This window comes from Dipodomys ordii, unplaced genomic scaffold, assembly GCF_000151885.1.
Source record: "Dipodomys ordii isolate 6190 unplaced genomic scaffold, Dord_2.0 Scaffold13, whole genome shotgun sequence".
In the NCBI taxonomy this organism is placed as follows: Eukaryota; Metazoa; Chordata; class Mammalia; order Rodentia; family Heteromyidae; genus Dipodomys; species Dipodomys ordii.
The window spans coordinates 17,509,481-17,524,380 of record NW_012267229.1 but is presented as its reverse complement, the minus strand read 5'-3'; the positions used below and the strand labels follow the sequence as shown (position 1 = coordinate 17,524,380).

General features: G+C 53.8%; 1 protein-coding gene across 2 annotated transcripts in view; it reads right to left on the bottom strand.

Annotated features, from left to right (window-relative positions):
* Positions 1-14,539, bottom strand: part of Src (SRC proto-oncogene, non-receptor tyrosine kinase) — a 29,146-nt gene extending 14,607 nt beyond the window's left edge. The window contains exons 1-2 of one of the 2 annotated variants that reach the window (XM_013011111.1): positions 14,443-14,539; positions 5,817-5,884 (exon numbers count right to left, since the gene is read on the bottom strand). The gene's annotated coding sequence lies outside the window, so the exon portion shown is untranslated. Of the gene's footprint in view, positions 1-901; positions 988-5,816; positions 5,885-14,442 lie in introns of those variants that run through there. The other variant, XM_013011113.1, reaches the window with a different exon arrangement.
* Positions 14,540-14,900: the final 361 nt, after the last annotated feature.

The window sequence follows — 14,900 nt, the reverse complement described above, 5'->3', positions numbered from 1 at the left end:
AAAAAAAAGCCACACGCCAATGGCTCACAGATATAATCCTAAATACTCTGGAGGCTGAGATCTAAGGATCACAGTTCAAAGCCAGCCTGGGCAGGAAAGTCCTTAAGACTCTTATCTCCAATAACCACTAGAAAATGGGAAGTGGCACTGTGGCTCAAATGGTAGAGCGCTAGACTTGAGCTGAAGAGCTGAGGGACTGCGCCCAGGCCCCACGACCAAAAAAAACAAAACAGTGCAACTGTGGCTAAAGTGATAGAGCACTAGCTTTGAGCCCAGACCCTGAGCGCTCACTCTAACCCCAGGGCTTTGCACACATGGCTCCCATGGCTGAGAAAATCTCCCCCTCCCCATTTCTTCACCTAGTTAAGTCTCAGCCCCAAAGTTGCCCCCTTGAGAAGGGTCCGTTCACAGAGTTAAGTCCTCCTGACTTTGTGCCCTTCCTTGTTTACACATGCCCCTCCACATCGACCTCCTAACCCTACCCTGCCCCACCCAAAAAGAGTTTCCCGAGATTATTGTGTTAGGCTTTGTCTGGCACACTGCAGTACTGCCAGTGTCCAGAAGATGGCGGGGCACACAGCGTGTTGGAGAGCCAACAGAACGAGGGGAGGAGTGAGGCCGAGGGAGAGGTGACTGGAGTGACAACCATCTACTCAGGAGGCTGAGATCTGAGTGAAGTGGTTCAAAGCCAGCCTGGGACAGCAAAGTCCCAGTAGTGGCACACCCTGAGCCAGAAAGAAATCTGGAGTAGAGAGATGGGGAACCAGGGAGCCAGTTCTAGGCTCCGCCAGGCCATCCTCATCCACCTCCCTCTGCCGGGGCTCACAAGGCCTGCTGGGGCTCCCCACTGCGGGCAGCCAGGGCTCTCCCCAGCCCCCCACCTCAGCAGCCATCCCCTCACCTGGAAGGTGATAAGGCTGCCCCAGAGGATCTGGGAAGCAGTCTGGGGACTAGACCCAACACCAGACATGGAGCCTTGGGGACTTGAACTAGAGACCTTGCTCACTTCAACCAGCTATGTGTTCCTGGGCAAGTCACGTCCCCTGTCTGGGTTTCCACGTCCTCATCTGCGAAGGCAGGAAGCACATACTTCTCAGGGGCTGCCTCGAGGCTATGAACCCAGAGAAATTACCTTCCAGTGCTCCCTCTAGGCCATCAAAGTTCATCAGGCCAGGCCTGGTGGCTCATGCCTGTAATCCTAGCTACTCAGAAAGCTCTGAGATCTCAGGATCCTGGTTCAAAGCCAGCCCGAGCAGGAAAGTCTGGAAGACTCTTATTTCCAATTAACCACCAGAAAACCAGAAGTAGAACTGTGGCTCAAGTGATAGAGTGCTAGCTGTGAGCAAAAGAGCTCAGGGACAGCACCCAAGCCCTGAGTTCAAGCCCCAGGACTAGCACAAAAGACAAAAAAAAAAGGTGCCGGGCACTGGTGGCTCACGCCTGTAATCCTAGCTACTCAGGAGGCTGAGATCTGAGGATCGCGGTTCAAAGCCAGCCCGGGCAGGAGAGACCTGAGACTCCTATCTCCAATAAACCACCAGAAAACCGGAAGTGGCGCTGTAGCTCAAGTGGTAGAGCGCTCGCCTTGAGCTGAAGAGCTGAGGGACAGCGCCCAGGCTCAGAGTTCAAGCCCCACGACCGACAAAAAAAAAAAAAAAAAAGGTTCATCAGGCTCTGACTGTGCCAAGCAGGGGGGAGCCCTGGCCCAACCCAGAATCTCTTTGCCAGTCCTGGGGCTTGACCTCAGGGCCTGGGCACTGTCCCTGAGCTTCTTTTGCTTAAGGCTAGCACTCTGCCACTTGAGCCACAGCACCACTTCTGGCTTTTTCTGTGTATGTGGTACTGAGGAATGGAACCCAGGACTTCATGCTTGCTAGGCAAGCACTCTACCACTAAGCCACATTCCCAGCCCCTCAACCCAGAATCTCTTGTGAAACTTTGAATGAGACAAGGGCCCTGCACGGGCTGAGGCCTGGGAAAGGGCCGCCTGTGCTCAGGGTCAGACTCAGCTTGAAGGCGCCTCCCCCCATGGGAACAAAGATCAGCCAGGCGCCTTCTGGGCCCCAGGCCACTCAGCTGAGCCAGGGAGCCCAAGGCCACTCAGCTGAGCCAGGGAGCCCACGGGAGGCCCTGGAGAGACCTGCTCAGCTGCCCAAGGGACCACCAAAGCTGGGAGGGGGGGGCAAACAGCCTGAGGCGGGAAAGGCCAGTTTCTATGGGAGCCTTGGAGGTCCAGTATAAGCTACTGTCCGGAGGGAGCTGTTGACCTGACCAGTGAACAGAGCCTCCCGCCCTCTGGAGGCCCCACAGCCCACCAGCCCATGCGCTCCCCGTGACGCCACACAGGCCTCTGCACCTGGCAGGAAAAATGTCTTTTGGAAAAAAGTCCATGTAAAAATAAAAGCTATTGCCAGGTGCTGGTGTAATCATGCCTGGAATCCTAGCTACTCAGGAGGCTGAGATCTGAGGATTGTGGTGCAAAGCCAGACACTCTTATGTCTAAATAACCACCAGAAAACCAGAAGTAGTGCTGTGGGTCAAAGCAGTAGAGCACTAGCCTTGAGCAAAAGAGCTCAGGGACAGCATCCAGGCTCTGAGTTCAAGCCCTACGACCAACAAAAAAAAAGAAAGAAAGAAAAGAAAAGAAAAAGAAGAGCTGGGAATGTGGCTTACTGGTAGAGTGTTTGCCTACCATGCATGAAACCCTGGGTTCGATTCCTCAATACCACATAAACAGAAAAAGGGAGACATGGCACTGTGGCTCAAGAAGTAGAACACTAGCCTTGAGCAAAAGAAGCTCAGGGACAGTGACCAAGCCCTGAGTTCAAGGCAAAAGAAAGAAAAAAAAAAGGAAAGAAAGAAAGAGAGAGAGAGAGGGAAAGAGGGAGAGAGGGAGGGAGGGAGGGAAGGAAGGAAGAAAGGAAGGAAGGAAAAGGAAAGGAAAGGAAAGGAAAAGAAAGGGAAGGAGAAAGTACTAAAAATAAAAGCTACTAACACATGAAGAACTAAGAACATGAGCTTCCTTTAGAATGAGTGAAGGCAAAACAAAGGATTCCTGGGAGGGGGATGAGAGCAGCGCTGACACTCTGCAGGCCTTCTTGAGGATCTAGGAAACAGGAACAGGGTTACGAGAGCCCCCAGGCCCTGCGTGCTTCTACTCACCAGAGCTCTCTCCCCTCTGGGGCAGGGGAGGAAAGCAAGGCGGGATCTTTAGCCCAGAGTCCAGGGGCCCTGGCTGCAATGTTTGTTGGTTTGTGGGGTTGGGCCAGGCCCTGGCTCTGTAAACGACAGGTGTCTGGGGACAGCAGGTGGGGTGGCGTCAGGAGCCAGAAGGCCAGAGTGAGGGGCGGGACGGCCTGCCTCCCTCCACCCTGTGCGGGGGGCTCATACCCCACCTCCTTCTGTGCCACATAAGAACACCACAGGGCGCTGGAGGAGTCCCTGAGAAGGCCACAGCCTGTCCCAGGGCCACTACAGTGGTGACAAGATGGCATCTGCAAACTCCACAGAGACAAAAGCAAAGCGGCCCAGCATCCTGCCCAGGCGAGGCCTGGCCACTGCAATGGCTCCACTTCTGGCGTCTCTTCCCTGACTCACAGCCCCACGCAAGCAGGTCATCCTGGCAACCAGGCTGGCTCTCTGGAAACCAGGAGGTGTTCTAGAAATATCTGCAAATAGCTTGGCACAGTGACTCACGACGATCATCTTGGCTACACAAGTGGCTGAGATTGGAGAGGCCAGATTGGGGGGAAAGTTCATGGAACCTCTTATTAAAAAAAAAAGCCAGATATGGAGGTTTTTGTCAATCATCCCAGCTACACAGGAAGTGTCGATAGGAGGACCGCAGTTCAGGCAAAAAGCAAGACATTATTGGAAAAATAAGAAAGTGAAGAGGACTGGAGAAATGGCTGAAGCAGTAGAGGGCCTGCAAGTGTAAAGCCCTGTGTTCAAACCCTACACGATCCCATATATACATCTATATGGACATCTATATAATCCAGGGTAAACGTGAGACTAAGCAATAGAGACTATAAATATCACACACAGGAAGATGGATGGATATAGGAAGAGAACATAAAGGGAAACTTCTTCTAGTTTAAGTACTTAGAGGAAAAACTCTCAGATCAACAACCTAAGCTTTGGGGCTGGGAAGGTGGCTCAGTGGTAGAGTGCTTGCCTTGCATGCTTGAGGCCCTGGGTTCGATTCCTCAGCACCACATAAGCAAAAAGAAAAAAGCCAGAAGTGGCGCTGTGGCTCAAGGGCTAGAGAGCTAGCCTTGAGCTGAAGAGCTGAGAGACAGCACCCAGGCCCAGAGTTCAGGCCCCACGACCGGCCCCCCCCCAAAAAAAAAACAACCTAAGCTTTTAAAAAAAATTAAATCTAAAACAAGTAAAGGAAAGAAATAATAAAGATTAGAGCAGGATATAATGAAGTAGGAAAACAAAATCAAAGCTTGGTTCTTGGAAAGGGTCAACAAAGTTAGCAAATCCTTGGCTACAGTAACCAGGGCTCAGTTATTACAACAGGAATGAAAAGGAAGCCAAACTATGAATGAAACAGAGATGATTATAAGGGACTGCTGTGAACAACACTGACAGAAATCACATCAACCCCCTAACCACACAAACTAAAAAGAAATCGAAAATCTAAGTAAACCTAAAGTAAGTAAGGAAATTGAATTTAAAAACTTTTAGGGGAAGTTTTAAAGTTCCCCCAAAAGCCTAGGCCAGGATAATGTCACTGGTGAATTCCACCACGCATGCAGGAAGAATTAATGTTGATTCTTCACTCAAATCCTCACAGCCCACTCAGGCAACGAAGCCCATGTTCCCTTGATAACGAAACCCACACAAAGATACAAGAGAAGAAAATTGAAACAGGGAGTGGAGCTGGGAGCCATGGTTCATGCCTGTAATCCCAGCTACTCAGGAGGCTGAGATCTGAGGATCAAAGTTCAAAGCCAGCCAGGGCAGGAAAAGTCCATGAGCCTCTTATCTCCAATAAACCACTCAGAAAACTGGAAGTGGTGCTGTGGCTCAAGTGGTAGATAGGGTGCTATCCTTGATCTGAAGAGCTGAGGGACAGCGTGCAGGCCCAGCGTTCAGGCCCCACAATCAACAACAACAACAAAAATAGTTGCCGAGTGTTGGGTAGTTTACGCCTGCACCCCTAACTACTCAGGAGGTGAGACCTGAGGATCACAGTTCAAAGCCAGCAGTGAGCTGGGCATCAGTGGCTCAAGCCTGTAGCTCTGGCTTCATAGGAAACCGAAAGCTGAGACTCATGGTTCAAAGCCAGCTTGGGAGGGAAGGGGACCTTGCGTGTCAGTATCTCATTCCTATAATCCCAACTAAACCTAGCTACCCAGGAGGCTGAGATCTGAGACTGGCAGTTCAAGCAGGAAAGTCCATGAGACTCCTATCTCCAATTAGCCCCCAGAAAACGGAAAATGGCACTATCTCAAATAGTAAAGCATTTGCCTTGAGCTGAAGACAATGCCCAGGCCCAGAGTTCAAGCCCCACAACCAACAACGACAACAAAGTTTCTTCTTCATTATTTTTTTTTTGACCATTCATGGTCAAAACCATGTGTAACAAAACCTGAATCAGGAAACCTTGCTATGTTCCCCATTTCTGGGAGGACCCCCAAAATTCTTGGCCATGGCTGACTTGGGGTTTGAGAGACTTACTTTGCCTGGTATCCTTTGGGCGTGTGTGTGTGTGTGTGTGTGTGTGTGTGTCTGCTTTTGTGTGTGTGTGTGTGTGTGTGTGTGTGTGTGTGTCTGCTTTCCCCTCTGGGGCAAGGTGGGCTTACCTAGGCTCAGCTCCTGGCTCCGTTGCTCATGACTGCAGTCACGACGCGTCCGAGGCTCCAGCTCTGTTCTGCAAATGGGGGAGATGAGCGCATGCGCCTTGCATGAGGCTGCAGCGCAGGGGCCAAGCAACACACATCCCATGCCCCGGTCCTCTCACACGCGCAGGCCTGGCCAGCTGCCTGGAAGAGGCAGGCTTCAGGACTGAACAGAAGAAGGCGTCCCTGTGTATGCAGAGGCCCAGCAACAAAAGGCCCAGGGCAGTCCCCCGCTTCCTGAGCAATCATGCCTGCTCCGGCAAAGCTTAAATGAGCACCTACTAAGTGTCAGTTACTGTGGTGGGAAAAGACAAATGTGGAGCAGCTGCAGTGACAAGTGCCAGTGACTGGGACTGTGAGGGGCTGGGAAAGAAACAGGCTGGGGGGTAGCTCAGGGAGGGCCAGGCCCTGTCTGAGGCCTTGCAGCACGCTCGGAACCTCCAGCACCAGCTTTTCTCAGATCCTCCCTCTCCTATGCCCGGGTCCAGAGAAGAAGTCCACAGGGGCCTGTCAGGCAACCTGGGGCTCAGGAAGGCGGGTGGCAGTGCCGGATAATTGCCCGGGAGAGATTCCTGGGGACACACACCTCGCTAATAAGTAAGCTGCGTGCACAGGAGACCCCCCCAGCCCCAAATGTGCATCTCCATTTTGTGAATGAGGAAATGGAGGTACAGAGAGGCTTAGCTGCTTGCCTGAGGTCATCCAGATTCAGGAAGCAAGTGTCTCGCCTCTGGGCTCAGCAGCCTTGGGTACCCCAAGACTCCCCCTAGAGGAGGTACAGAGAGGGCCTCTATCCACACACACACCCCCAGAGAGGGCCAAGGTGGGAGCTGTTCTTAGTGGCCCAGGAATGTCATGGGGTAGGGATGGGTACAATGGGTGGATGTGGGCAGCTTCTGCCCAGGGGAGCACCAAGTCCTAATGGGCCCCCAGCTGGGCAGGTGGGAGTGCAGCATCGTGTCAAGCGAGCCCCCTCCCCACCCCACCCCCAGACTCCCTTTGGTGCCATGGAGACGCCCAGGCAGCTGGGGCTGATCCCCGCAAAGGCCTTCACAGCCACGCCCGGCCGCCTGCAGCCAGCCCAGACACAGGACAGGGGCACGGAGGCCAAGTCAGGCCACCCTCCCAGATGACAGAGGACCCATTCCCCCCCCACCTCCCCATCACTAGTCCCAGCTGGGCCCCAGCCCCACTGCCAGCGCATTTCCCCAAGGGGAAAACAGACACCTGCACGAGAAACGAGCATGGGCTGGGGACCACACAGCAGCCAGGCCGCAGCGTGCAGGAGCACTGCAGGCCCACCCTCGGCCTCCAAGCCCTGCCCTGGGGGCCCAGGCAGGGGGGGGATGGGGGGAGGGGGAGAGGGCACAGGTTCCCCTCTTTCCTTCACATTAGCAGAAGCATTACCTAGGAGCCAATGTGCTAGCAGCCTCCTGTAATCCCAGCACCCCAGTGGCAAAGGCAGCAAAAGACTGGGAGTTTAGGGCCCACTTGAGATACACAGTGAGACTCTTGTCTTTTAAAAAAAAAAAAAAAAGCCAGGGCTGGGAAGGTGGCTCAGTGGTAGAGCGCTTGCCTTGCATGCATGAGGCCCTGGGTTTGATTCCTCAGCACCACATAAGCAAAAAGAAAAGAGCCGGAAGTGGCGCTATGGCTCAAGTGGTAGAGTGCTAGCCTTGAGCTGAAGAGCTGCGGGACAGCGCCCAGGCCCAGAGTTCAGGCCCCACAACCGGACCAAAAAAAAAAAAAAAAGCCAGCACCAGTGGCTCACACCTGTAATCCTAGCTACTCAGGAGGCTGAGATCTGAGGATCATGGTTCTAAGCCAGCCTGGGCAGGAAAGTCCCAAAGACTCTTATCTCCAATAAACCACTAGAAAATGGGAAGTGGGGCTGTGGCTCAAGTGGTAGAGAGCTCACCTTGAGCTGAAGAGCTGAGGGACAGCGCCCAGGCCAAGAGCTCAGGCCCCACAACAGACAAAAAGAAAAAGAAAGAAAGAAAGTGCATCATTCCAGGCCCACACACAGGCTGGAAAAGAGACCCTATTTAATAAATAACCAGTAATCCGGTAGCTCTTGCCTATAATCCTAGCTACTCAGAAGTCTGAGACCTAAGGATCATCGTTCAAAGCCAGCCTGAGCAGGCCAGACTGGGAGGGAATCCTCTTATCTCCAGTTAATCAGCAAAAAGCCAGAGATGGAAGTGTGGTTCAAGAAGTAGAGCACCAGCCTTGAGTGGAAAAAACTAAGGGACAGTGCTCAGGACCTGAATTCAAGCTACGTTACTGGGAGCGGGGGAGGGAGAAACAAGAAACAGCGATGCTAGACGCCAGGCTCAAGTGATAAAGCACTAGCCAAAGAAGCTGAGCAATTGTGAGGCCTTGAGTTCAAACTCCAGGAATAGCAAAAAAGGCCGCAGACATGGTTCATCAGGTATTGCTCCAGCTTACCAAGCGTGAGGCCTTGAGATTAAACCCCAACACCACCAAAAGAAAAAGAAAAACTTCAGCTCGCCAGGGTGGGGTTTTGTCTGCTTTATTTTTGAAGAGATCTCACTTGTGACTGTGCCCAAGTGATCTGCCTCAGTTTCCCAAGAGGCTGAGACTACAGGCGTGTCCTACCCTGCAAAGCCTATGTGCTATTCTTTTTTTTTAATATATTTTTGTGAAAATACTGTACAGAGGGGTTACAATTACATGGGTAAGATAATGTGCACATTTCTTATCATGTGCTATTCTTTTTTTGTTGTTGTTCTTGTTGGTTGTGGAGCTTGAACTCTGGACCTGGGCACCGTCCCTCAGCTCTTCAGCTCAAGGCAAGTGCTCTGCCACATGAGCCACAGCGCCACTTCCAGTTTTCTGAGTGGTTTATTGGAGATAAGAGTATCACAGACTTTCCTGCCCAGGCTGGCTTTGAACTGTGATCCTCAGATCTTAGCCTCCTAAGTAGCTAGGATTACAGGCATGAGCCATAAGCACCTGGCTTTTTTGAGCCCATTTAACAGAGGAGAAAACCAAAGTGCAGGCAGGTCTCGGGATGTGCCTACTGTCCAGCTGGTGACAAATCCCTGCCGCTAGGAAAGGCTCCTGAGGGAGTCCGGAGTCCTTTTCTTTTTCAGTCCTGGGTTTAGACTCAGGGTCTTGTGCTCCTGACTGACATTCTACCACTTGAGCTACACTTTCAGTACAGCATTTTGCTGACTAATTAAGGATGGAGTGCCGGGCGTTGGTGGCTCACACCTATAATCCTCGTTACTCAGGAGGCTGAGATCTGAGGATCATGGTTCAAAGTCAGCCCAGGCAGGAAAAGCCGTGAGACTCTTATCTCCAATAAACCACCAGAAAACCGAAGTGGTGCTCTGTCTCAAGTGGTAGAGCACTAGCTTTGAGCTGAAGAGCTCAGGGACAGCGCCCGGGCCCAGAGTTCAGGCCCCATGACGGCTCTCAGCCTCCTGAGGGGCTGGGATTGCAGACATGAGCCACTGTGCTTCATCCATCATCCTCCAGGTCTGAGCCTCCCCAGTAGCTAGGATTACAGTTGGAGCCACAGGGGCCCAACCTGGTCCGGGAACTCAGCAGGGTCTCTGGCCGAGCTGGCCCTTCATCTAGTCAGGCTGGGGCAGGGCTGAGGGCGGGTCAGGACAGAGGGACCTGCAGCTTGTCTGTCTGCCTTTCCCCCTCGAACCCTCCCACTGGGGCTTCACCCCATCCCTTCGAAGCCCCTTCCCTCTCCACTGCACAGAGGTAGCAGCCCTGGAGAGGAGGGGAAGGGACCAAGGGAGATGTGGGGGTCTAGGGTGGCCTGGAAATCCTGGTGGGCTTCCCTGAGGAGGAGGCAGTATGGGGGAAGGGGCTACAGAAGTCAGGTATGCACTCCCCACCCCATTACTCCTGCTTTTCTTGGGGGTCCCATGCCTAAGAGGTCATTGGGGAGGGTCAGCTGGGTCCCCCTAAACCACAGAGCGGAGGATCCTGGTACTGCGAGGGGGTTCTATGGACTTCGATGGGAAGTCCATCCTAGTGTCTGCCCCAGAGTTCACGACCAGGCAGACTCAGAGCAAGTGGGAGGGAAGGCTGGTGCTCAGAGGGGGACACGGCCAGCCTCAGGTCACACAGCAAGGCCCAGGCCTGCGTCTGAGTGACACCGGAGGCCAAGGGGTTGCGCAGGGCCGTGCTCCAGGATTCTGGGGGTGCCAGGTCCCAGAACTCTGCGCTGGGGAGAAGCAGGGAGGGGAAGTCCATGTCCAGACAGGCCTCAGGGACCCCAGTGTCACCCCATACACACCCCGGCCTGGCCGGTAAGGGCTGACCGCCAAGGGGTGTGTGGGCGTGACCACATGGGGTCCCCTGACCCTCAGGACCTAGGGGTGACTGAGGAGCACGGGGGGGTTTCAGGGCCCCCAGCCGCCCCTCCCGGAGCTGGCAGAGGATGGGCTGGGGGCTGTGCCAGCCGGCCCCTGCCCACGGCCCCGCTGTTCCCTGCTGGCAGCTCCGGGAACGCTGTGCCCCCTCCCGCCCACACCCTCGGGGACACGGGTGGGCAGGCGCGCCCAGTGGCCAAGCCCCACCCCGCCATCAGTCAACGGTCCCCCCTCCACAGCCAAAAGCCCAGCTCTCCCTCTACCCTGTGGGGCAGTGGGTGCGGGGCAGGGCCCTCCCAGTGGGGCGACTCGCTCCCTGCTCCCCAGCCCTTTGCTCTTCCCTGCTGAGTCTCCAGCTTCCCAGCCTGAGTACGTGTTGTTTCCTCCCGTGAAGTTCTACTACCCCTCTAATAGCTCAGGGCACCCCACAAGACTGACCACAGGCAGTACCCCCATTTACCTGCCTGCAGGCACAAAGAAGTACCCCTCTTTCCTGGCCCCCAAAGACCCTACTGAACAGGGACCAAGAACTGAACTGTTGGTCTCCAAACTCAGATGTAGGTCTTCGCACTGTGTGACCTTGGGGAAATGTCTCTACTTCTCTGTGCCTGCTTCCTCTCTTACACAACAGGAATAAAGCTGAGCCAGGGAGGACACACCTGTAACCCCAGCACTTGGGAGGCTGAGGCAGGAGGATCTCAACTTCAAGGCCATCCTGGAGTAGATGATGAGTTCCAGGTCAGCCTGAGCTACATAGTAAGACCTAGCTAAAAAATAAAATAAGATAAAAATAATAAAACCAGATGGGCTCTGGCAGCTCATGCCTACAATCCCAGCTACTCTGCAGGCTGAGGTGTCAAGAAATGAGGGGTTAGAGCCAGCCCATGTTTGGGCAGACAAATTTAAGAGAGTCTTATCTCCAATTAACTCCCAAAAACTGACTGGCTGGACACTAGTATCTCATGTCTGTAATCCTAACTACTCAGGAGGCTGAGACCTGAGGATCGCAGTTCAAAGCCAGCCCAGGAGAGGAAAGTCCATGAGACTCATCTCCAGTAAACCACCAGAAAACCAGAAGTGGCGCTGTGGCTCAAAGTGGTAGAGTGCTAGCCTTGAGCTCAGGGACAGTGCCCAGTCCCTGAATTCAAGCCCCACAACTGCAAAAAAAAAAGTTGGACTGGAGGCCTGGCTCAAATGGTAAAGCACCAGAACTGAGAGGGCAAGGCTCTGAACTGAAGCCCCAGGACCAACACAAAACAAAGGAATAAATAAAATAAAATAGGGATATACATAATAAATAGCCTCCTTCAAACAACTGCTGGGAGGAATGAGTCGCCCGCAGGATGAGGCCCAGAGCGCAGCTCAGGTCCCTGGGTGTTCAGACCACAGCCAGCCAGCTTGAGGACTTACTGAGCACCTACTTGGTACAGGTACTGCATGCGCTCAAACCGCATCCCATGTGCGCCAGCCAGCCACATACTTCAAGGCCACATCAGGGAAGGGGGGGCAGGGAGCGGGGGAGGGGGGAGTGCCAGGAGTCCAGGGCTCTGTCAAAGTCGGCCTGGGGGGGGGGGAAGGGATGGTGCTGGCACTAAGCAATTGATGTTTTTTTTTTAATCCCAATAGTTCTTCCTTCCTCCCTTCCTTTCTTCCTTTCTTGCTTTCTTTTTTTCTTTCTTTCTTTTCTTTCTTTTGCTGGTCCTGGGGCCTTGAACTCAGGGCCTGGGTGCTGTCCCTGAGCCTCCTTGTGCTCAAGGCTAGTGCCCTACCACTGTCACAGCGCCACTTCCAGCTTTTTCTGAGCAGTTTATTGGAGATATGTCTCATGGACTTTCCTGCCCAGGCTGGTTTCGAACTGCAATCCTCAGATCTCAGCCTCCTGAGTAGCTAGGATTATAGGCGTGAGTCACCTGGTTCAGTCCTCCTCTCAAAGGTACACACTGAAGTGGTCACATGTGAGTCAGGGCTCCCGGGGTTTGCTGTAAGAAGGGAGAGGCATGGAGCAGGCAGGGTGGGTATGGGGAGAGGCATGGAGCAGGCAGGGTGGGTATGGGGCCCAGGGGACTGTGATGGGCTCATGGGGTCATGATATTAATGTACCTCAAAAACAAGGCAGGTTCTATTACATAATAAAAAGATCGGTGCCCAACTCCTGCCAACAACTACTCATTCCCATGAGCCCCACTCCTCACTGCCCACCTGCCCCCCCCCACGGCTGCTCTGCACACCGAAGCCACATGCACCCAGGATGCTCCTGTGGCCCCATCCTACTCCAACGTCTGCAGAATGGGCTGCAGTCCTCCCTGATCTGCTCCATCTTGCTGCCCTCAACTTACTCCACTCTCTCCAGCTCACTCTCCTCCCCCTGCCCCTTGCTGCCCTTCTCCCACCTCGGCACACACACCTCTGCCCCAGGGTCTTTGCACTGACTTTGCCCTCTCTAAATGATCTCATGCAGGAAGCAGTATGGCTCCTTCCTTCTCTTTTTCAATGCGAGCACCTTCCTTGGTCACCCATTCTATGCCCCAGCTGGCATTTCAACCTCCTTCCCCATTTATGTGGAAGCCATGGCATTTATTACCCTCTAAGTGAATGGAGATGTGTGGGTGGGTGGAATGATATCTCAGTGAGTGGATGGGTAGGGGGGTGAGTGGGTGGACAATATCAGTAGGGGTGGATGGATGAATAAATGGACAGGTAGGTAGAATGCTAGATGGATGGATGGATGGTGGAATGATGACTCAACCGAGGAATGGTATGTGGTTAGAAGGATAGATGGGCACATGGATGAATGGATAGGTTGATAGGTGGATGATGGATGGATGGGTGGATGGATGGATGGATGATAGATGGGTAATGGATGGATGGGTGGATGGATGGATGATAGATGGGTAATGGATAGATGGGTGGATGATGGATGGATGGATGGATGATGGGTGGGTAATGGATAGATGGGTGGATGATGGATGGATGATGGATAATGGGTAAGTAATGGACAGATAGGTAATGGATGGATGGATGGATGATGGGTGGGTGATGGATAGATAGGTAATGGATGGATGGATAATAGATGAATGATGGATGGATAGATGATGGATGGGTAATGGATAGATGGGTAGATGATGGACTGATGGATGGATGGATGAATGGATGGATGGATAGATGGATGATAAATGGGTAATGGACAGATGGGTGGATGATGGATGGATGGATGGATGGATGACGGGTGGGTAATGGACAGATGGGTAGATGATGGACTGATGGATGGATGGGTGAATGGATGGATGGATGAGGGCTGGATGAGGGATATATAGATACATAAACCACACCCTGTGCCCCCCCACCCTGCCCTGATGAAGCGTAGCAGGCCAGGCCCCGCGCCTGCCCGCCTCGAGGCCAAGTCTGTGCTAGCTTCAGGCACACCCTCACAGCAGAGCCTCTGCCCACCTCTGAGTGACAGCAGTGTGCACAAGTCTGAGACAACTGCAGGAGGCCCCAGGCCGTGCCCAGCACAGGTCAGGGCCTGGGACTTGGATCACAGGGGATATTTGCTGAATGGACAGGGGCAAGAGAGGAGGGAGTGGGGGGCCATGGCAGGGCCAGGGAAGCCAGAGCATGCCTGGTCCTGCCTGGCGGCAGGAACACGCTCAGGGCTGGCCAGCCTCAAACCGGCTCTGCCGGTGCGGCTGGGTGGGGCGGGGCAACTCCAGGCAGGCTGGAAGCACTGGTGGGGTTGGGGAGCGAGCGAGAGGATGGGGGACCTGCTGTCCACACAGGGCAGGGGGAGCTGGCCCAGGGCCTGGGCAATGTGTGACTTGCTATAAAAACCCTGATCTGCTGGGCATCCATAGCTCACACCTGTAATCCTAGCTACTTAGGAGGCTGAGATCTGAGGATTGTGGTTCCAAGCCAGCCTGGGCAGGAACATCCATGAGACTTTTTTTGTCGGTTATGGGGCTTGAACTCTGGGCTGAGCACTGTCCCTGAGCTCTTCAGCTCAAGGTGAGCATTCTACCACTTGAGCCACAGCGTCACTTCCAATTTTCTGGTGGTTTATTGGAGTCTCACAGACTTTCCTGCCCAAGCTGGCTTTGAACCGTGATCCTCAGATCTCAGCCTCCTGAGTAGCTAGGCTTACAGGAGTGAGCCACCGGCGCTCGGCTCCAAGTGCTACTTTATCAGCCCTGTAGGATCCCACCTGGGTAAAAGACTCTGAGCTTCAATTTCCTCACCTGTGAAATGGGTTGGATCCTGTCCTCTGTGTGTGAAGATGAGGACTCAGGCTCTGAGGGCTTCGGTCCAGCCGTGGGGCTGTGGGGAAGTGGTGCTCCTGTGTCTCCGGGTAGACCTACAGAGGGCTGGGGAGGTGAACCAGAAAGCTGGGGATCTGCCATGGCCCTACATAATGTGACTCCTCATTCCCTGAAACCCGGCCCCAAACCCCACCAAGTCCCAGCTCCAAATGGCCCGAGTCCTCTCTCCGCCTCCCTTGGGCAGGCCAGCTTCTCCCTCTCAGGCTATCCAAGTGAGAGCAGAAAGCCCCTCCGAAGTGCCAACCCAAACTGTGAGCCTCCCCTAACCCCTCCAGGCCTCAAACCCCCTAAGATAAAGGACAGAGTCCATGCCAGGGCCCCCCTTGGCTCACACCTGTAATCCTAGCTACTCAGGAGGCTGAGATCTGAGGGTCAGG